The sequence below is a fragment of the Budorcas taxicolor genome, chromosome 9, assembly GCF_023091745.1.
Source record: "Budorcas taxicolor isolate Tak-1 chromosome 9, Takin1.1, whole genome shotgun sequence".
NCBI classification, from domain to species: Eukaryota; Metazoa; Chordata; class Mammalia; order Artiodactyla; family Bovidae; genus Budorcas; species Budorcas taxicolor.
Window position 1 is genome coordinate 45,397,326 of NC_068918.1, and position 24,123 is coordinate 45,421,448.

Consider the following 24,123-nt stretch of genomic DNA (forward strand, 5'->3'; position numbering starts at 1 on the left):
AGGAAAGCTATGATCAACCTAGATAGCATTTTCAAAAGCAGAGACATTACTTTGCCAACTAAGGTCCGTCTAGTCAAAGCTATGGTTTTTCCAGTAGTCATGTATGGATGTGAGAGCTGGACTGTGAAGAAGGCTGAGTGCCGAAGAATTGATGCTTTTGAACTGTGGTGTTGGAGAAGACTCTTGAGAGTCCCTTGGACTGCAAGGAGATACAACCAGTCCATTCTGAAGGAGATCAGCCCTGGGATTTCTTTGGAAGGAATGATGCTAAAGCTGAAACTCCAGTACTTTGGCCACCTCATGCAAAGAGCTGACTCATTGGAAAAGACTCTGATGCTGGGAGGGATTGGGGGCAGGAGAAGGGGACGACAGAGGATGAGATGGCTGGATGGCATCACGGACTCGATGGACGTGAGTCTGAGTGAACTCCAGGAGTTGGTGATGGACAAGAAGGCCTGGCGTGCTGCGATTCATGGGGTCGCAAAGAATCGGACACGTCTGAGCGACTGAACTGAACTGAACTGAATCATAGATTGCTTCTTGACCATCAACCCCACATTGCATCATTCAATTTCCATTGAAACCCCTTTCAAAATAAGTTGGGAAGATCCCCTGGAGAAGGGATAGGCTACCCACTCCAGTCTTCATGGGTTTCCCTGGCGGCTCAGACAGTAAAGAATCCGCCTGCAAGGCAGGAGACCTGGGTTGGATCCCTGGGTTGGGAAGATCCCGTGGAGGAAATGGCAACCCACTCCAGGATTCTTACCTGGAGAAACCCCATGGACGGAGGAGCCTGGCAGAAGTTGGACACGACTGAGCAACTAAGCATAGCACAGCACAGACACTCCTCTACACACTGCACCATTCTCACCTCATTTCTTTCAGCTGAAGTACTGTATTTGGGTTTGCCCTCTCTAACCCTCTAATGGGTTTTCCAGTAGCCTACACACTCAGAGTCATCACTTACAGAATAAAATTTCAGCTCAATTACCTGTCATTAAATGTATTTTGTGATCTGATCCTTATCTGTACCACCTTACCTCCCACCACTTCCTTTCCATTTCTATTAATACTCCCATCTTTTTTGTTTTTTTCTCCAAGAACACTGAATATCTGTAGTTCTAGGAACATGCATGGTTCTACACTGCTGTGCCTTTTCACTTTTGGAATACCAGCTGCTAGGCAATGTTCCATTTAGACCACATGACTGCACTAGTGAGTTGATGGATAAATAAATGAATTTATTGTTGTTCTTCTTGGTTGGAATTTTTCAGAGTCTCGAATAGTATGTGTTTTGTTCTCCTAAATGAACCTTAGATACATGGACCATTTAAACAAGTATGTAGAGCCACTATGTTATGAACTTGAATAACAAGGACAAATCATTTATACTTGTTGCCTAACAAGATAACATATAATATTGTGAACAAATTCAAAATTTTAAATATCTTAGTACACAGACTGATGTATTAGTTACCGGCACTTGGCATGTAACAAAAATCTAATAAATATTTGAAACTAAAAAGGAAAGAAAGTAGGAAAGCAAGCAAGAAGGAAGAGACAGAGAAATACTTTGAATTCAAAAGTCCAAGCAGTATGATCTTCTCATATATTTTTAATCCAAAACCCCTTTTACATATAATTTTTATAAGAATCCCAATATGTAAATGAAATGTATCATTTATTCCATTAGGTCTACACATACTTATTGATCACTTGCTAATGCTTGGACTGGATTAAGTGATAGAGAAAGAACAGGATCTCTGTTCTCTTACATCTAGTTTACATCTAGCAGTGAAGACAGATAATAAAACAGGAGAAATTTTCAAATGGCACAAATAATATGAACATGATAAAACAGGATATTATGATTGAAACAGGGAGTTTGGCTCCTTCTGATACAGCAAGTAAGACCACTTCTGTTAGGAGGAGGCATTGCTTGAATTGAGACCTGGATACATGAAGAGGAGCCCAGACAGAGACATTGCATGCACAGGCCCTGTTGGGAAAACAAAATGGTCAAGTTCAAGAAATGGAATGAAAGAAAATGAGGAAAGGGTGCATGGTATAAAATAAGGACAAAGTTATTGGCCTAATGATTAAAGGGTTTCTGAGGCGTGCTCATGAATTTATGGGAAGCTAGAGGAGAGCAGGCAGTCAGTACGGACCTGATTATTGTTGAAAAAGGAGTGGGTCGCCACCACAGACTCCGAGAGCTGAAAAGTTCCTCCATGTTTCATGACTGCAATTCACATAATTGGCACTAGTTTAACTCCCTCACCTTGGTTTCAGTCAATGCCATATATAATAGAGTGGCGTTCAGTTCAATTAAAAAAGCATTTTAGCTCCATGATATTGGTCTTGGTGATGGTTAGTTTAATTTGACTAAAAAATAAAAGGCATCAAAAGCAAAGATGAACAAGGAGGAATATATCAAGCTATAAAGTTTCTTCACAACAAAGGAAACCATTAATAAAGTGAAAAGACAACCTATGGAATGGGAAAAGATGTTTGCAAGTCACATATCTGATAAAGGGTTAATATCTAAAATATATAAGAAACATAGAACTCAGTACTGAAAACAAAAACAAATCCCCAAAACATTAATCTAATTTTTGAAAAGTCAGAGGATCTAAACAGATATTTTTCTAAAGAAGGAATTTAAATGGTCACGAAAATGGGCTTGACATCATTAATCATCAGGGAAATGCAAATCAAAACCACAGTGAGATATCATCTCATACTTGTTAAAATGGCTATCACAAAGACAAGAGATGGCAAGTTTGGATAAGGATGTGGAAAAAAGGGGATCCTTGTGCACTGTCAGTGGGAATGTAAATTGTTACAGCCATGATGGCAAATAGCATGGAGATCCTTCCAAAAATTAAAACAGAACTACCTTATTATCCAGCAAATCACTTTTGGGTGTATGTCTAAAAGAAATGAAAACAGGACATCAAAGAGATTTCTGCACACATATGTTCACAGCAGCATTATTTACAATAACCAAGATAGAGAAACAACCTAAGTGTCCACTGATGGGTGTACAGACAAAGAAGATATGATACACAAACATGCACACACACACTCTCTCTCTGGAACACTTTTCAGCCATGAAGAAGAAAACAAGCTCTCATTCCTTCCATTTACAACAACATGGATGAAACTTGAGGGCATTATATTAAGTGATATAAGCCAACAGAGAAAGACAAATACTGCATGGTTTGATTTATAATACATAGTCTCTTAAAAATATGTATTAAAATTAAAACTCATAGAAGCAGGGAGTAGAAAAATGGTTGCTAGGGACTAGGTGGGTGGGAAATACAAGGAGAGGTTGATAAAAGGTATAAACTTTCAGCTCTAAGAGGAATAAAGTCTTATAATCTGATATACAACATGGTGAATACAGGTCATAACACTGAATTATATAACTGAAACTGCTTAAAAGAGTAGAATTTAAATGTTCTCATCAAAAACAAAAAAGAAAGAATGGATAAATATGTGAGGTGATGGATGTATTAAATAACTATGATGGGAATCCTTTCACGGTGTACAGGTATATCAAGTTACCCTCATGTATACTTTAAATATCTTAAAATTTTATTTGCTAATTATACTTCAGTAAAGCTAAAAAAAACAAACATTTCTTGAGGGCCTACTATGTGCCCATCACTGATCTTAGTGATAGAGATACAAAGATGAAAAAAACGGTTCTTCTCTTATCATACAATGCAGAGGGAAAGACAGGCACACTAACATAATTTTAGAATAAAGCATTAACTGCTAAGGTAGAGATATTGAAAACCGGGAGTGAGGAGTAATTATCCCAGGCTGTTCATTTGTGGAAGTTTTCTTGGAAGAGTGAATAGGTTAGTTTTGAGTTAATTAACCAGTCCAAGAAGGAAGCTCAATGTACAAAGAGAGCATAAGCCACATTTTCATATAGATGAGTGCAAGGAAAGTCTTTCAAGTCAGTGTTACTAAAGCTTAAAATATGAACTGAGGACAAGTGGGAAATGAGATTTGGGACATAAACTAGGAACAGATCAGGAAAGGTTTCAAGGCCACTTCAAGCTGTACAAACACTATTCTGAGGTCAATTAAAAGCCATTGATGGATGCTGAAGAGCAGACTGGACCTAGTAAGATTTGCAATTTAAATAGATTCCTGGCAGCTGATGGAGAACATCTTGGACATATTTTTCTCCAGCTACTATTCTGGAAGAGAAGTGCTTTTCTAGAAATGCCAAACCTCTTCTGAATTCTTTAAATAGCGTTTAACCATGACAGCTTTAAAGAGAGTTACCTAATGTCTTCCTCATAGTCTCCAACACTTTTTCTTTTCCAAATTAACTTTATAGTTTAGATGGATAATGCCAAAGAGGGAGAATGAAAAGGTGGTTTGTGGTTTGCCTTATTAGCCAGACATTCTGCTGACAGAAGCCTGAGATGTCCTTAGTTTTCTAATATTACTCCTGTCTTAGATTTCAAGAGAGCGGTGAATTCATCTGATCCAAATAGGACAGGGGACCCTCTTTAATGAATATCTGCAATCTTTTTGCACCTTTCCTCTGAAAAATTTTACTCCTCTTCTGATTTGACTCCATAATTGGTAATTAAATAGAAAACCAAACCTTCTTAAAACTCTTATGATTATAAATTTTGCATTACTTTTATCCTAAGGTGTCCATTGTCATCTTAAAAACATCTTGCTTACTAGTTCACTGACCTTTAGGCAAGGCATGGGAGCACAGTTGTCTGTTTAAGACACCACCCACGAAAGGTGAGGTGGTCTCACAAGCACGCTTCAGGTATACATTTTAGGCTCTAATTAGCTATCTTACCTGGAAACATTAATACCTTCAAAATCATAGCCCAGCTTAAAGTCTTGGCCAGTGTTGATATACGGGTTTCACTGATATTATAAATTCAGTATTAAACTACTGTCCCAGTCAGCTCACCCATCACTGGAGTCATCTTCTAAGCACTTGTAATTCTGCATTCTTCATAATTAGGCATAAATGGCTAAGAAAACATCGTATAGATTATGAGTGTACCTCTCTGAAAACTCAAACACTTATTTTCTTTCTTAAGATTCAACAACTGATTATTTTCCACACTAGAGGCTAACTGACGGAACATTTGCATAGTTTCACCCAGATAGAGACAAAGATAAATTGAAGGGTTAATCTTTAAATTCTGTCTTTGTTGCCTGTATTCTCCTTTTTCCATCTGCTGTTCCCCACTTTTTTACATATCAAAGCCATTAAATCTCATTGATTCCACCAGTTTCTCCTCCAATCTAGGTGAAGGCCAAGTATGCTTTTTCCTGGAAGAAAAAAACAAAAAACACCTACCTTATTTGCATGAATGTATTCATAGTCACCTATTTGGTCCTTCAATATTTCTTTCATTTACTGAATTATTAAACCTTCATCCTCTCTAACCACCACTTGAAAGACAATGTAGTACCACTGAAAGGCCCTGGACTAGGCACCAGAGACCTAACAAGTCCTAGATTTGTAATTAATTGTTTGGGCCAGAACGTGGCATGCTGCAGTTCATGGGGTCGCATGGAGTCGGACACGACTGAGCGACTGAACTGAAGTGAACTGAGACCTTACTCATCTGAAAATGGAATGGGTTAAATCAGTAGCCACTTATTTTAATTAGGTCACAGCTCTCTTGCAGAATCTGATAACTATGAAATCATTCTCCAGAAAAGAAAAAAATGGTCATATCCACATACATGTAAAATTTTCAATTTAATTTCTTGAGAATCATGGAATTTTAAAACACCGTATGAACACTTGGGAGTTTCAAAGGCTTCTGGTTATGAACTGTTGAAGTAAATGGTCTCTGCCTTTAGAGTCCCATGGAGCCATCAAAGTGTAATTCACAGAGTAGCAGTTCAGCTCCCTAGAAATCCTAGTTTTCATTCCAATCCCAAAGAAGGGCACTGGCAAAGAATGTTCAAACTATCACACAATTATGCTCACTTCACATGCTAGCAAGGGAATGCTCAAAATCCTTCAAGCTAGTCTTCAACAGTACATGAACTGAAAACTTCCAGATGTACAAGCTGGATTTAGAAAAGGCAGAACAACCAGAGATCAAATTGCCTACATCTACTGGATCCCAGAAAAAGCAAGGGAATTCATAAAAACATCTACTTCTGCTTCATTGACTACATCAACACTTTTGACTGTGTGGATCACAACACACTGCGGAAATATCTTAAAGAAAATGGGGATGCCAGACCACCTTACCTGCCTCCTGAGAAACCTGTACGCAGATCAAAATGCAATAGTTAGAACCGGACATGGAACAACAGACTGGTTCCAAATTGGGAAAGGAGTATGTCAAGGCTGTATATTGTAACCCTGCTATGTAACTTATATGCAGAGTACCTCATGAGAAATGCTGGGCTGGATGAAGCACAAGCTAGAATCAAGATTTCTAGGAGAAATATCAATAATCTCTGATATGCAGATGATACCACCCTTATGACAGAAAGCAAAGAGGAACTACAGAGCCTCTTGATGAAGGTGAAAGAGGAGAGTGAAAAAGCTGGTTTAAAACTCAACATTCAAGAAACTAAGATAATGGCATCTGGTCACATCACTTTATGAAAAATAGATGGGGAAAAAATGGAAATAGCGAGAGACTGATTTCTTGGGCTCCAAAATCACTGTGAATGGTTACTACAGCCATGAAATTAAAAGATGCTTCCTCCTTGGAAGAAAAGCTATGAAGAACCTAGACAGCATAAAAAAAAAGCAGAGACATCACTTCGCCAACAAAGATCTATATACAGTCAAAGCTATGGTTTGTTCAGTAGCATGTACAGATGTGGAAGTTGGACCATAAAGAAGGCTGAGCACTGAAGAATTTATGCTTTCGAACTATGATGCTGGAGAAGACTCTTGAGAGTCCCTTGGACTACAAGGAGATCAAACCAGTCAATCCTAAAGGAAATCAACCCTGAATATCCAGTCGAAGGATTGATGCTGAAGCTCTAATATTTCAGCCACCTGATGTGAAGAGGTGACTCACTGGAAAAGACCATGATGCTGGGAAAGATGGAATGCCAAAGGAGAAGGCGGCAGAGAATGAGACGGTTAAACAGTATCACTGACTCAATGGATATGAACTTGAGCAAACTCCAGGAGACACTATGGAGGACAGGGAAGCCTGGCGTGCTGCAGTCCATGGGGTCACAAAGAGTTGGATATAGCTTAGTGGCTGAACAATGACAATGGACATTAAAGTTTGAGAAGCACAGCTATCAAGCTTGGTTTAAATAAATTTCATGTAAAAGCAGAAAGAAAGTTAACGATGATAATTAGAATAAATTAGAGGTGCTTTCCTTTCTCTTCTCCTTCATGTTGTCTCACAATACAGACAAACCACAGCAAGAATTTTTAATCATGGATTCAGATCCATGGATTCACTGAAAAGACTACCAATGATAGAAACTTAAGATTTTGGATTTTGTTTTTATTCATGGGATAAGCATTTATTTATGTTATGATGTTTGTGTTAATGATAATCATGATAAAATACATATGGTATTTGGGGAAGCTATTACCACTAACGGCCCCACTTGGCAAAATGGGAAGAAAAAACCAATAAGTCAGTTTGACTCTATAAAAGTAATTCTTTATGACATTTACGTGAATGACTTAACATTTATGCCTAATAATTATGCAGAATTATAATATCATGCAATCCATAGACAGATTCAATGTTTTAGATTAGCACTGCTGTAGGTTTTATTTAATTATAATAACAAATCTTAAGAGATACATCTAGTCTTCGTAATTTGTTACTCATGCAGCATGGAAATCTACTCAGAACCGCTCCAAATTAGGGCAAATACTAGTTTAAGTAGAACATATTCAAGATATGACAGTTAGTTTTTTATATAAAGCTACTTAGTATTTATATAAGATCTTTACTCTGAAGTGTAAATGTTTTTATTCAAACATATAAAAGAAATTTAAAGCCATAGGTATTCATTTACAGATGTTAAACTTGCTTTTTTATGCTATATTTCCCTAAAATTAAAGTAACTTTTAAAGTGCCCCTGGGTAGATGCCACAGTGGGCTGTAAAACTGGGAGCTCCTATATTTCCAAAATGACTTCGTAAAATGGAAGAAACTAAATGTTTTAGAAGCATGGGAGATATAGGGACTAAGGAAAAAGAGGAAAACAAGGTAAAGAGGAAATAAGGCTATGGGAGGCAAAGGAGATAGAGATGAAATGAACACAGTAGGGATCTCATGCATAAATTGCAGAGTGACATTTACAGAGACAAAAAATTAAAAGACACAAAGAAGGAAATAAAGTGTTTTTAAAGTGTTCATGTATCTTTTGTCATACAAATAATAGTCACTCAATAGGGCTTCATAATTAAATCCCCCTCCTCCAATTAAACCCTCCTCCTCCACCCCCCTTCAAGTCTCAAGGGTATAACATATTAGAGAAGTTGATTGTATCATTTTATTTCCAATTAACGATATCTTTAGTAACTCTATGACTTCATGTGAGTTAACTGAGTTGGTTACTCATCCTTCTCTGATCAGAGCTTTTAGAAAACTATAGCTCATTTGCCTATGCCCTTTTATTTATGTCTTGCTGAACACCAGGAGTTGGTGATGGACAGGGAGGCCTGGCGTGCTGCGATTCATGGGGTCGCAAAGAGTCGGACACGACTGAGCAACTGAACTGAACTGAACTGTCTCCTTTTATCTAAGCCACCAGTACCTTCTAATTTCCAACCCGTCTATCTCATGTCCCTACTTTGGAAGTAAAGGGCAGTTGCTGTCAAAACAGATCTTTCTTAAAAACTTAAAGGTTGAAAAGGCAAGAAAAATAAAGCTAACTTCTCTTACTTCATCTCTAGTTAAGAGTTTTTATAACTGTCTTTGCACTTCTTAAACAAGCACACTGAGTTCAATACCAGGGCAAGGTTTGAGTCCAGGGAGGCAAAGGTAAAAGGATGTAGGTGGTGGCTTCCTAACCACAGAATTAAATTGCCCTTCGGAGCAGTAAGTCTGATAAGAACCATTCTGTTCTGGTGCATCCTATGCACGTTTATTCATTTGCTAATCTGAGGCATTTATCTTGCACTGAAACTTTCACATACTAGTTTAAAGATGTTTGTTGAATAAAGACAATAATTCAAGCAAATGATGTAAGAACATGCACTGTTCTACATGAATTGTATTTCACAGTCTGTTTAGATATTGATTTATTATTTTTTTACCTTTTTTGGTCTGTAGATTTGATTCCATATTGGATATGATTTCCTAGAAAAAGCAGGGATTGTGTAAGTGGGTAGTAGGGTTTTATAGAACCTAATCATCATGTCACATATAATTATCTTTTAAAAACAGTTATAATGATGGTGAACTTCTCTACCACTTTTTAGTTATAATGATGATATATTTCTACCCCTTCCAAAGTAGAGGCAGAGACTGCCTCTGCTCCTGGGCCTGCTTCATTCTTAGGACTGATGTGTTCGAAGAAGTAAAAAGAAAGAACGACTCCATAAGGATAAAGAAGATCCAGATGGAAACTGGAATATTGAAAAAAAATACTACAAACAGAAGTCAGATTTACCTTGTTCATCTAGGTTTGTACAGGGTTTATCTTTCACGTCTTTTTGTTTGTCCTATGGTTTCTCCATTCAAATTGAGTCTTTGTCTTTATAGCAAATTTAAGAATTGACATTTTTTGAATTTCAAACATTTCAATGTCAGGCACATGTATGTGTCTGATCTGTGTATATGTTTATTGATGTGTGGAGAAGGAAATGGCAACCCGCTCCAGTATTCTTGCCTGGAGAATTCCATGGATAGAGGAGCCTGGAGGGCTAGTCCATCCATTGGGTTGCAAAGAGTCCGACATGACTGAGTGACTTTCAGTTCACTTACTGATGTGTGTATGTGTAAGTATATTTTCAAGTGTACGTGTATGTATTGCATTTGCATGAGAGTATACATGTTTACGTATTTGATAGTGTGTATTTATATGTATTTATATATGTGTGTGTATTGAGTGTGTATATACATAGGCTTGTATTTTGATTTATCAGAAGACAGGCAAATTTAAGAAAGTACATAGCTCATGTATATAATTGGTTTGAAAAAAATGAACTTTCAAATACATTCTGGGCTATTCATATCTGGTATCTGTCAACAAACTTTTTTGTGTGTTTCAGGAGAATAATTGGGATAAAGAGAAATTGACTTTGGACAGTTTTCCAAGAATTCAGACACCTTCCAAGCTTGGTAATTAATTATGACTTGTATGTTTTCTGAAGTGAAAGTGTCAGTTGCTCAGTTGTGTCTCTTTGCGACCCCATAAACTGTACCCTGCCAGGCTCCTCTGTCCATGGAATTCTCGAGGCAAGAATACTGGAGTGGATAGCCATTCCTTTCTTCAGAGGATGTTCCTGACCCAGGGATCGAACCTGGGTCTTTTCCGTACCCTGCTATTTCAATTAAATGAAGAGTCATTTCCTTTTATAATCAATTTTTATTTTGCCTATGGATTTCTATACCCCATTTTAGAGGCAGCTCTGTCTCAACAGCCAGAAAAATGTTCTTATTGAATAGAAGTTCACTAACTGTTCAGCAGCTTTAATAAGTGATCAAGAAGTTTTCAGTGAGTCTTGAAAGGAAGGTCATGTAAGCTAAAAAATATTACAATTACTTTTTGTTCCATAACATTCAACCCAATATATTTAAAATTTTAGAACAAAGCTTAGCAATGTTTATGAAACTACTGATACTAAATGGGCTTTCAATATTTTTCACACTTTTACCAGCAGAATGGTTTGCTTTTAAACTTCTTTTCTTTTTATCTGCATAAAGTATAATTAATTACACAGAATTTCAACTCCCATTGTAAAGAGCTGAAAATCACATGTAATTGTTATTAATAGGTTGGATTCTTTCCCTGGTTAGCAACAAAGAAACTATTTAGGGAATCACAAAATTGTCCTGCCGAGTTGTAAAGTAAGTAAATAGTAAATGTCGCTCAGTCGTGTCCTACTCTTCGGGACCCCATGGACTGCAGCCTGCCAGGCTCCACTGTCCATGGGATTTTCCAGGCAAGAATACTGGAACGGTTGCCATTTTCTTCTCCAGGAGATCTTCCCAACCCAGGGATCGAACCTAGGTCTCCCATGTTGTAGGCAGACGCTTTTACCGTCTGAGCCACCGGGGAAGTCTGCAAATTTAGCCTGAAGTTTTCTTACAAATGCGGTAATAATACATACTGTTCATCAACTTCTCAGGTTGCCATTAGAAATAAAAGCACATTTTCTCAGTAGGATGCTGCTATCTCAGGTTACACAGCCTCCGACTACAGTTAGGGCCTGGCTTAAATCAGGAACCTGAAAACATTATGAGACCACACAGACAGGGAGATAATCAGAAAGTGACTCCCATTTTTCATACCTGGTTAAGAACAGACTGATCTTGATGGAGGAACATGGGTAAATTTTACTGCCTAATTTTATGTGTAAAATATGCCATAAACTTTTCCCATTTCATTTATTTATTTATGGCTAGGTAAGAAGTGGATTTACTCAGATTCAAATAGAAGCACACTCCACAGAGAGTGGGCCATCACAGAGGGTGAGTGTGGCCTGCATTTATTTTTAACATTGAAATTTCCAAAAGGAGTCTTAGAGACACTAAGAAATTTGACTTTGGTTTCTCAGCTATTAAATAGTCAGAAGCCTGGTGTGCTGCAGTCCATGAGGTTATAAAGAGTTGGAAATAACTGAATGACTGAACTGAACTGAAATAGTCAGATGAGATATGAACTCAGAATTAACTGATTGCAGATTTGTACTTTTCTTCTACGTAACACAGTGTTTTTATGCAACCTCATTATAACTTGGGTAAATCTTTGCTTTATCAGTTGATAACTTGCTGCTTTGTCCCCTCTTCTCTTTACATTATTTTTATGTTCTCCTATTGTCCACACAGAAGAGAACTGGACCATAAAAAGGGCTGAGTGCCAAAGAATTGATGCTTTCAAACTGTGGTGCTGAGAAGACTCTTGAGACTCCCTTGGACAGCTAGGAGATAAAACCAGACAATCCTCAGTTCAGCTCAGTACAGCCACTTAGTCATGTCCAACTCTTTGCGACCCCATGGACTGCAGCATGCCAGGCTTCCCTGTCCATCACCAATTCCCAGAGCTTGCCCAAATTCATGTCCATTGTGTCAGTGATGCCATCCAACCATCTCATCCTCTGGTGTACCTTTCTGCTCCTGCCTTCAATATTTCTCAGCATCAGGGTCTTTTCCAATGAGTCAGTTCTTCACATCAGGTGGCCAAAGTATTGGAGCTTCAGCATCAGTACTTCTCATGAGTCTCTAGGACTGATTTCCTTTAAGATTAATTGGCTTAAAATCTTGCAGTCCAAAGGACTTTCAAGAGTCTTCTCCAACACCAAAATTCAAAAGTGTCAATTCTTCAGCACTTAGCTTTCTTTATAGTCCAATTCTCACATCCATACATGATTACTGGAAAAAATATAGCCATGACAAGACGGACCTTGTTGGCAGAGTAATGTCACTGCTTTTTAATATGTTATCCAGGTTAGTCATAGCTTTTATTCCAAGGAGCAAGCATCTTTTAATATCATGGCTGCAGTCAACATCTGCAGTGATTTTGGAGCCCCCAACATTAAACTTTGTCACTGTTTCCACTGTTTCCCATCTATTTGCCATGAAGTGATGGGACCAGATGCCATGATCTTCGTTTTTTGAATGTTTGAGTTTTAAGTGAAGTTTTTAACTCTCCGCTTTCACTTTCAAGAGACTCTCTAGTTCCTCTTCACTTTCTGCCATAAGGATAGTGTCATCTGCATATCTGAGGTTATTGATATTTCTCCCGGAAATCTTGATTCCTGCTTGTGCTTCATCCAGCCCAGCATTTCGCATGATGCACTCTGCATATAATTTAAATAAGCAGGGTGACAACAGACAGCTTTGACATACTCCTTTCCCAATTTGGAACCAGTCTGCTGTTCCATGTCTGGTTCTAACTGTTGCTTCTTGATCTGCATACAGATTTCTCAGGAGGCAGGGAAGGTGTCCTGCTTTTCCCGTATCTTGACAAATGTTCCACAGTTTTTTTGTGATCTACACAGTCAAAGGCGTTGGGGTAATCATAAAGCATAAGTAGATGTGCTTCTACGGATGTAGGCAATTTGATCATGGTTCTTCTGCCTTTTTTAAATCCAGCTTGAACATCTGGAAGTTATATATGATTCATGTACTGTTGAAGTCAAGCTTGAAGAATTTTGAGCTTAATTTGCTAGTGTCTGATATGAGTACAATTGTGCGATACTATGAACATTGTTAGGCATTGCCTTTCTTTGGGATTGGAATGAAAACTGACCTTTTCCAGCCCTGTGTCCACTGCTGAGTTTTCAAAATTTGCTGGCATAATGAGTGCAGCACTTTCACAGCATCATCTTTTATGATCTGAAATAGCTCAACAGGAATTTCATCACCTGCACTAACTTTGTTCATAGTGGTGCTTTCTAAGGCTCACTTGACTCCACATTCCAGGATGTCTGGCTCTACGTGAGTAATCACAATATCATGTAATCTGGGTCATTAAAATCTTTTTTGTATCTTCTGTGTATTCTTGCCACCTCTCCTTACTATCTTCTGTTTCTGTTAGGTTTATACCATTTCTGTCCTTTATCGCGCCCATCTTTGCATGAAATGTTCTCTTGGTATCTCTAATTTTCTTGAAGAGATCCCTAGACTTTCCCATTCTATTGCTTTCCTCTATTTCTTTGCATTGAGCAGTGAGGAAGTCTTTTTTATCTCTCTTTGCTATACTTTGGAACTCTGCATTCAAATGGGTATATCTTTCCTCTTCTCCTTTGCCTTTAGCTTCTCTTCTTTTCTTGGCAGAAGGTGGTCCACTGGAGAAGGGAATGGCAAACCACTTCAGTATTCTTGCCCTGAAAACCCCATGAACAGTATGAAAAGGCAAAATGATAGGATACTGATAAGAAAAACTCCCCAGGTCAGTAAGTGCCCAATATGCTACTGGAGATTAGTGGAGAAATAACTCCAGAAAGAATGAAGGGATGGAGCCAATGCAAAAACAATACCCAGTTGTGGATGTGACTGGTGATAGAAGCAAGGTCCGATGCTGTAAAGAGCAATATTGCATAGGAACCTGGAATATCAGGTCCATGAATCAAGGCAAATTGGAAGTGGTCAAACAGGAGATGGCAAGAGTGAACATCAACATCCTAGGAATCAGCCAACTAAAATGGACTGGAATGGGTGAATTTAACTCAGATGACCATTATATCTACTACTGCGGGCAGGAATCCCTTAGAAGAAATAGAGTAGCCATCATGGTCAACAAGAGTCTGAAATGCAGTACTTGGATGCAATCTCAAAAATGACAGAATGATCTCTGTTCATCTCCAAGGCAAACCATTCAATATCACAGTAATCCAAGTCTATGCCCCAACCAGTAATGCTGAAGAAGCTGAAGTTGAACGGTTCTATGAAGACCTACAAGACCTTTTAGAACTAACACCAAAATAAGATATCCTTTTCATTATAGGGGACTGGAATGCAAAAGTAGGAAGTCAAGAAACACCTGGGGTAACAGGCAAATTTGGCCTTGGAATACGGAATGAAGCAGGGCAAAGACTAATAGAGTTTTGCCAAGAGAATGCACTGGTCATAGCAAACACCCTCTTCCAACAACACAAGAGAAGACTCTACATATGGACATCACCAGATGGTCAACACCGAAATCACATTGATTATATTCTTTGCAGCCAAAGATGGAGAAGCTCTATACAGTCAACAAAAACAAGACCAGGAGCTGACTGTGGCTCAAATCATGAACTCCTTTTGCCAAATTCAGACTTAAATTGAAGAAAGTAGGGAAAACCACTAGACCATTCAGATATGACCTAAATCAAATCCCTTATGATTATGCAGTGGAAGTGAGAAATAGATTTAAGGGACAAGATCTGATAGATAGAGTGCCTGATGAATTATGGATGGAGGTTTGTGACATTTTACAGGAGACAGGGATCAAGACCATCCCCATGGAAAAGAAATGCAAAAAAGCAAAATGCTGTCTGGGGAGGCCTTACAAATAGCTGTGAAAAGAAGGGAAGTGAAAAGCAAAGGAGAAAAGGAAAGATATAAGCATATGAATGCAGAGTTCCAAAGAATAGCAAGAAGGGATAAGAAAGCCTTCCTCAGCGATCAAAGCAAAAGAAATAGAGGAAAGCCACAGAATGGGAAAGACTAGAGATCTCTTCAAGAAAATTAGAGATTCTAAGGGAACATTTCATGGAAAGATGGTCTCGATAAAGGACAGAAATGGTACGGACCTAACAGAAGCAGAAGATATTAAGAAGAGGTGGCAGGAATACACAGAAGAAGTGTAAAAAAAAGATCTCGAACAAAGTTAGTGGAGGTGGTGGAATTCCAGTTGAGCTATTTCAATCCTGAAAGATGATGCTGTGAAAATGCTGCACTCAATATGCCAGCAAATTCTGAAAACTCCTCAGTGGCCACAGGACTGGAAAAGGTCAGTTTTCATTCCAGTCCCAAAGAAAGGCAATGCCAAAAAATGCTCAAACTACCGCACAATTGCACTCATCTCACATGCTAGTAAAGTAATGCTCAAAATTCTCCAAGCCAGGCTTGAGCAATACATGAACTGTGAACTTCCAGATGTTCAAGCTGGTTTTAGAAAAGGCAGAGGAACGAGAAATCAAATTGCCAACATCCGCTGGATCATTGAAAAAGCAAGAGAGTTCCAGAAAAGTTCTATTCTGCTTTATTGACTATGCCAAAGTCTTTGACTGTGTGGATCACAATAAACTGGGGAAAATTCTGAAAGAGATGGGAATATCAGACCACCTGACCTGCCTCTTGAGGAACCTATATGCAGGTCAGGAAGCAACAGTTAGAACTGGACATGGAACAACAGACTCGTTCCAAATAGGAAAAGGAGTACGTCAAGGCTGTATATTGTCACCCTGCTTATTTAACTTCTATGCAGAGTACATCATGAGAAACGCTGGGCTGGAAGAAGCACGAGCCGGAATCAAGATTGCTGAGAGAAATATCAATAACCTCAGATATGCAGATGACACCACCCTTATGGCAGAAAGTGAAGAGGAACTCAAAAGCCTCTTGATGAAATTGAAAGTGGAGAGTGAAAATGTTTGCTTAAAGCTCAACATTCAGAAAACTAAGATCACGGCATCTGGTCCCATCACTTCATGGGAAATAGATGGGGAAACAGTGGAAACAGTGTCAGACTTATTTTTTGGGCTCAAAAATCACTGCAGATGGTGACTGCAGCCATGAAATTAAAAGACGCTTACTCCTTGGAAGAAGTTATGACCAACTTAGATAGCATGTTGAAAGGCAGAGACATTACTTTGCCGACTAAGGTCCATCTAGTCAAGGCAATGGTTTTTCCTGTGGTCATGTATGGATGTGAGAGTTGGACTGTGAAGAAAGCTGAACATCAAAGAATTGATGTGTTTGAACTGTGGTGTTGGAGAAGACTCTTGAGAATCCCTTGGACTGCAAGGAGATCCAACCAGTCCATTCTGAAGGAGATCAGCCCTGGCTGTCCTTTGGAAGGAATGATGCTGAAGCTGAAACTCCAGTACTTTGACCACCTCATGAGAAGAGTTGACTCATTGGAAAAGACTTTGATGCTGGGAGGGATTGGGGGCAGGAGAAGAAGGGGACGACAGAGGATGAGATGGCTGGATGGCATCACTGACTTGATGGATGTGAGTCTGAGTGAAGTCCGGGAGTTGGTGATGGACAGGGAGGCCTGGCATGCTGCGATTCATGGAGTCGCAAAGAATCGGACACGACTGAGCGACTGAACTTAACTGAGCTTCCTCTTCTCCTTCACCTTTAGCTTCTCATCTTTTCTTGGCTATTCGTAAGGCCTCCTCAGACAACTATTTTGCCTTTTTGCATTTCTTTTACTTGGGGATGGTCTTGATCACTGCCTGCTGTACAATGTCTCAAACCTTGGTCAACAGTTCTTCCGGCACTCTGCCTGTCAAATCTACTCCCTTGAATCTATTTGTCACTTCTACTGCATATTTGTAAGGGATTTGATTTAGGTCATACCTGAATGGTCTAGTGGTTTTCCCTACTTTCTTCAATTATGTCTGGATTTGGCAATAAGGTGTTCATGATCTGAGCTAGTCAGCCCTCAGTCTTGTTTTTGCTGACTGTATACAGCTTCTCCATCTTTGGCTGCAAAGAATATAATCAATCTGATCTCAGTATTGACCCTCTGGTGATATCCATGTGTAGAGTCATCTCTTGTGTTGCTGGAAGAGGGTGTTTGCTATGACCAGGTATTTCCTTGGCAAAACTCTGTTAGCCTTTGCCTTGGCTTCATTTTGTACTCCAATGCCAAATTTGCCTGTTACTTCAGGTATCTCTTGACTTCCTACTTTTTGTATTCCAGTTCCCTATGATGAAAAGGACATCTTTGTTGGGTGTTAGTTCTAGAAGGTCTTGTAGGTCTTCATAGAACCATTCCACTTCAGCTTTTTCAGCATTAGTGGTTGGGGCATAGACTTGGATTACTGTGATATTGAATGGTTTGCCTTAGAAATGAACAGAGATCATTCTGACATTTTGGAGATTGCATCCATGTACTGCATTTCAGATTCTTTTGTTGACTATGAGGGCTACTCCATTTCTTCTAAGGGATTCTTGCCCACAGTAGTAGATACAATGGTCCAGTCAATCCTAAAGGAAATCAATCCTGAATATTCACTGGAAAGACTGATGCTGCAGCTGGAGCTCCAATACTTTGGCCACCTGATGCAAAGAGCCGACTCACTGGAAAAGACCCTGATGCTGGGAAAAATGGAGGGCAAGAAGAGAAGGGGGCGACAGAGGATGAGCTGGCTAGATGGCATCACTGACTCAATGGACATGAGTTTGAGTAAACTCAGGGAGATAGTGATGGACAGAGAAGCCTGGCATGCTGCAGTTCATGGTGTCGTGAAGAGTCAGCCATGCCTCAGCAACTGAACAACAACAACTGTCCAAAAGCTTCATCTTTTCCCTTCTTTGCACAAAGCTGCCACTGTCATGTTCCAAAGAATCAATTCCTGACCGTCTACATTTCCTATATAACCCAATCTCTCTTGTATCTGATTTATTCCAACTTTTTATTATTGTAAATAATACATTTATTTTATCAACTTTAAAGTATTCACTTGTTAATCTTGTTATTAAAGTAACAAGGCAACCAGGGCAAAACAATTACCAAAGACCTATCTACTATGAGGAAAACTACAAAAATTCAGCTAGTAAAAATTTAAGAATTTAGAACTCTTATATTTCCAGTGTGTTTCTGGAACAAAAGCAGAAAAACACTGCCTTGAATTGAAGATGCAACCAGCTCATGAACAACTAGCATAAACAGAACATGAGCCACAGAGGCCAGCATTTAATGTGATCCTTCAAGTTCACAGCATAGGAAAAAAAAAAGAGTAAACCTTAGAGAAAAGCTTTTTATTTATGTTTTTATTTTTAGAACTCGAGAAAGTAAGAGAAATTAACATCTTAGGGAACAGTGAACTAAAATGGATGCAAATGGGTGAATTTAATTCAGATGACCATTATATCTATGGCAAGAATCCCCTAGAAAAAATGGAGTAGCCCCCATAGTCAACAAAAGAGTTTGAAATGCAGACACTTGGGAACAAACTCAAAAACAAGGATGATCTCCTTGTTCAAGGCAAACCATTCAACATCACAGTAATCCAAGTTTATGCCCCGACCACTGATGCCAAAGAAGCTGAAGTTATCCGGTTCTTTGAAGACCTACAAACACCTTCTAGAATTAACACCAAAAAAAAGTCCTTTTCATCACAGGGGATTGGAATACAGAAGTAGGAAGTCAAGAGATACCTGGAATAACAGGCAAATTTGGCCTGGGAGTACAAAATGAAGCAAGGTAAAGGCTAACAGAATTTGTCACTGGTCATAGCAAACATCCTTTTCGAGCAACCCAATAGACAGCTCTATAGATAGACATCACCAGATCATCAATACCAAAATCAGATTGGAGCCAAAGATGGAGAAGTTCTATAGAGTCAGAAAAAAACAAGACCTGGAGCTGACTATGGCTCAGAACATGCAGCTCCTTATTGCAAAATTCAGTCTTAAATGGAAGAAAGTAGGGAAAACCTAGGCCATTCAAGTAGGACCTAAATTATGATTATACAGTGGAGGTGATGAACAGATTCAAGGAATCTGACTGGTAGACAGAGTGCCTGAAGAATTATGAACGGAGGTTCATAACACTGTACAGGAGGCACTGACCGAAACCATCCCAAAGAAAAAGAATTTCAAGAATGCAAAGTGGTTGTGTAAGGAGGATTTACAAATAGCTGAGGAAAGAAGAGAAGCAAAAGACAAGGGAGAAAGGGAAAGATATATTCAACTTAATCCAGAGTTTCAAAGCATTACTATGAGCAAAGCTAGTGAAGGTGATGTAATTCCAGCTGAGCTATTTCAAATCCTAAAAGATGATGCTCTTAAAGTGCTGCACTCAATATGTCAGCAAATTTGGAAAACTCAGCAGTGGCCACAGGACTGGAAAAGGTCAGTTTTCATTCCAACCCCCAAGAAGGGCAATGCCAAAGAATGTTCAAACCAGTGGTCACTAAGGGTTCTTAAATAATATTCCAGTTCAAATATTCTACACATCTTCCATTCAGTTATTCCTCATGGAAAAGTGATTTTCTAAAATATCTCATGGCAAGTTCAGTGTTGAAGGACACTTTTATTTTAGTTTACTTCTATAAATATTTATTGATTACCCACCAAATATTAGTTGGGGAGCTAGACACAAGAGGTATGAAGATTGGTAAGCAAACATTTTCAGAGTAAGCCAATCGGGGAAACACATATAAATGTATCAGGCCAGTGTGATGTTGTAAGGTCACAATATGGTACAGATAAACCTGAACATTATACAAATACAGATACAGGACAAGGACTGAGGTATAAGAGATACCTATTATAAAAAATGACAGCTCTGCTCAGTCTTGAACCAACAGTCTACAACTAAGCAAAATAAAATAGCAATGAACCTTTTTTCTTTTGGTTATTTGGATAAGTTTATCTCTAAAATTATAAAGTAGTACAGAAACATAGGCTACCCCATTTTTATTTAAAATCTATTATAATTATGGATAATAGACAATTCTTATATTCTGTGCTGTGTGCTGTGGTTTAACTGCTCTGTCATGTCCAACTCTTTGAGATCCCATGGACTGCAGCCTACCAGGCTCCTCTGTCCATGGGATTCTCCAGGCAAGAATACTGGAGTGAGTAGCCATTCTCTTTTCCAGGGGATCTTCCAGGGATTGAACCCAGGTCTCCTGCATTGCAGGCGGATTCTTTGCCATCTGAGCCACCAGGTAAGCCCAATACTGGAGTGGGTAGCCTATCTCTTCTCCAAGGGAACTTCCTAGCCCAAGAATTGAACCGGTGTCTCCTGCATTGCCAGAGGATTCTTTATCAGCTGAGCTACCCAGGATGCCCTATATTCTGCAGTTTAGGCTCAAATTTCTAATTTCCTGACATAAAAATTCTCAGTTCTTTAATCTGCTTCACACTATAACCTATATATTCAAGAGTAACTAAGAATCTAATGTTGTACTTAAATATATTTCCTTTAAAAGCTTCCTTCTTGGTTTCTTAGTGAGAGATTAATCAACCTCAGGTCTCACATGTTTAAAGCGTTCCATCAATAGGAAATCACAAAAATGAACATATAGCATACCATAGATAATGAGGCTACCAAAACAAGCATTTGTTGAAATCTTTGGTCACTGTTGGAAAAAAATTTCCCATAAGTTTCTTACATTTCTGCACATCTTATGAAAGAAGCCATGGCTGCTTTTGTTCTGAACTATTTTTAAAAGATGTTTGTCAAGCAAACAGCCTTAGAAATAGCATAGCATCTCCTTCTTGAGGAAAGAGAGGCATACTTGTCATCCATTATAAAAATTATACATTCCTGAAGTTCAGGATCACTTTCTTGTAATGGTTAGGTATCATATGGTCTGATTTGTGTTGCCTTCTGGAAATTGGGGCTTCAATTCAGTTCACTTAGGGAACCAGTAAAAAAAGCTGATACACCTACTATTGCTATGTGAAAAATAAACTGTCCTTCCTCACTGATCCAGGAATCTAGTGTCTCCTAAAAGCATCTATGAATCTATGGCAGGCTTTTATATGTCAGCATGCAAGCAAGGAAACATCTTAGATTTTTCAGCACTTTTTATTTTTTTATAACATTGGTAATAAGGATGGGATGCTTATAGAGACATGGATTTCCTTCTGGAAAAGGAATAATGAAGACCTCACAGGTCCATTAATGGGATTCAAAAAGTCTCTGGGAATCATTAGTAAATGACACAGTCAAGTGGACAATAAATGGTCCTCCAGGTTTTTGCCCGTTAATGCAGAGGAATTGAGGTCACCCAGCCTAAGTAACAGGAAATAGGTAAACACAGTTATCAAAATGCTTCTCTGTTGTGAATTTTCCTCCAGGTGGAAGCACTGCCTTGCCAATCACATGTCCAGATTCTGTAATGTAGCACTGCTGCTGCTGCTGCTGCTGCTAAGTCGCTTCAGTCGTGTCCGACTCTGTGCTACCCCAGAGACGGCAGCCTACCAGGCTCCTCCATCCCTGGGATTCTCCAGGCAAGAGTACTGGAGTGGGTTGCCATTTCCTTCTCCATATGTAGCACTAGTTACAACTTATTACTCAGACTTGTCCTGCATAAGCAGACAGTTTCTGTCCACTTCAGACAACAGTTAGAGGGATGCACACAATGTGTGCGTCCAATCCCAAAGAAGGGCAATGCCAAAGAATGTTCAAACTACCACATAATTGCACTCATTTCACATGCTAGCAAAGTAATACTCTAAACTCTCCAAACAAGGCTTCAACAACACGTGAACCGAGAACCTTCAGATGTTCAAGCTGGATATAGAAAAGTCTGAGGAACCAGAGATCAAATTGTCAACATCTGCTGGATCATAGAAAAAGCAAGAGAATTCCAGAAAAAACATCTCCTTCTGCGTCACTGACTACACTAAAGCCTTTGACTGTGTGGATCACAACACACTGTCAAAAATTCTTCAAGAGATGGGAATACCAGACCACCTTACCTGCCTCCTGAGAAACCTGTATGTAGGTCAAGAAGAAACTGTTGGAACTGGACATGGATCAACAGACTGGTTCCAAATTGGGAAAGGAGTACATCAAGGCTATATATTGCAACCCTGCTTATTTAACTTACATGCAGAGTACATCATGCAAAATGACAGGCTGGATGAAGCACAAGCTGGAATAAAGATTGCCGGGAGAAATATCAATAACTTCAGATATACAGATGACACTATACTTATGGCAGAAAGTGAAGAGGAACTAAAGAGTTTCTTGATGAAAGTTAAAGAGGAGAGTGAAAAAGCTCACTTAAAACTCGAACATTTAAGAAACAAAGATCATGGCATCTGGACCCATCACTTCATGGCAAATAGATGGGAAGCAATGGAAAGAGTGACAGACTTTATTTCCTTGGGTTCCAAAATCACTGCAGATGGTGACTGCAGCCATGAAATTAAAAGATATTTGCTTCTTGGAAGGAACGTTATGACCAATCTATATAGCATTTTAAAAAGCAGAGACATTACTTTGCCATCAAAGGTACGTCTAATCCAAGCTATGGTTTTTCCAGTAGTCACGTATGGATGTGAGAGTTGGACTATAAAGAAAGCTGAGCACCAAAGAACTGAAGCTTTTGAATTGCGGTGTTGGAGAAGACTTTTGACAGTCCCTTGGACTGCAAGGATATCAAACCAGTCCATCCTAAAGGAAATCAGTCCTGACTATTCATTGGAAGGACTGATGCTGAAGCTCCAATACTTTGGCCACCTAATGTGAAGAGCTGACTCATTAGAAAAGACCCTAATGTTGGAAAATATTGAAGCAGAAGGAGAAGGGGATGACACAGGATGATGTTTGAATGGCACCATCAATTCAATGGACATGAATTTGTGCAAGCTCTGGGAGATGGTGACGGACAGGGAGGCCTGGCATGTCCCTGGGGTCGCAGAGAATCAAACATGACTGAGCAACTAAATGACAACAGCACATCTAATGGAGTGTGAAAGGGAGAACTCCATTACTAGAAATCAGGTAAATCATTAGAACTTTGACTGGTTCATATGGGAAAGAAGGCAGCACAGGGCACGTTTCCTTTTAAAGAATAATGACAAGTAGTAGGCTGTCTTATGGCCAAACCTCTCCTTTATTCTATCATGCCAAACTTAGATCCCCTTGGAAGAGACAGTAAAATCTCTCAGCTTTTCACAGTGGGTTCTGTCAGCTCTAAAGGAGCTTTAGCTCTCTTGGGAAGATTTTTCTGAGATAGAAAATGCCTATGGAGAACCAGAGGTGAGGCTTTGCCTCGTATGCGAGCTTTTGCTATGCTGTGCTTAGTCATTCAGTCATAACCAACTCTCTGTGACCCCATGGACTTGGCCTGGCAGGCTCCTCTGTCCATGGGAATTCTCTAGGCAAGAACACTGGAATGGGTTGCCATGCCCTGCTCCAGGGGGTCTTCCAAACTCAGGGATCAAACCTAGGTCTCCCACATTGCAAGTGGAATCTTTACCAGCTGAGTTACCAGGGAAGCCCCATGTGGGCTCTTGATCGTCCTGAATTGAGTTCAGAATTCTGGTAGTCTTGACCCACTAGAGAGTGAGAAAAACACCCAAAGAAATGGAGATAAATTCCTGAGGTCCCACCACTGTACTGGAAAACGTCCCCAGCCCTGACGGTTGACATCATCAAGGACATCATCTAGACGGTGGGGCAGCGAATGTCCTGAAATTAAGGTGGATCCCTTAAAGATGGTCACCACTGTGTAGCCAGACTGAGTCCGCCAGAAGTTGCAAACCCAAGGCCCTAGCAAAAAAAAAAGCAGTGTGGCTATGTTTTCTGAGTCCA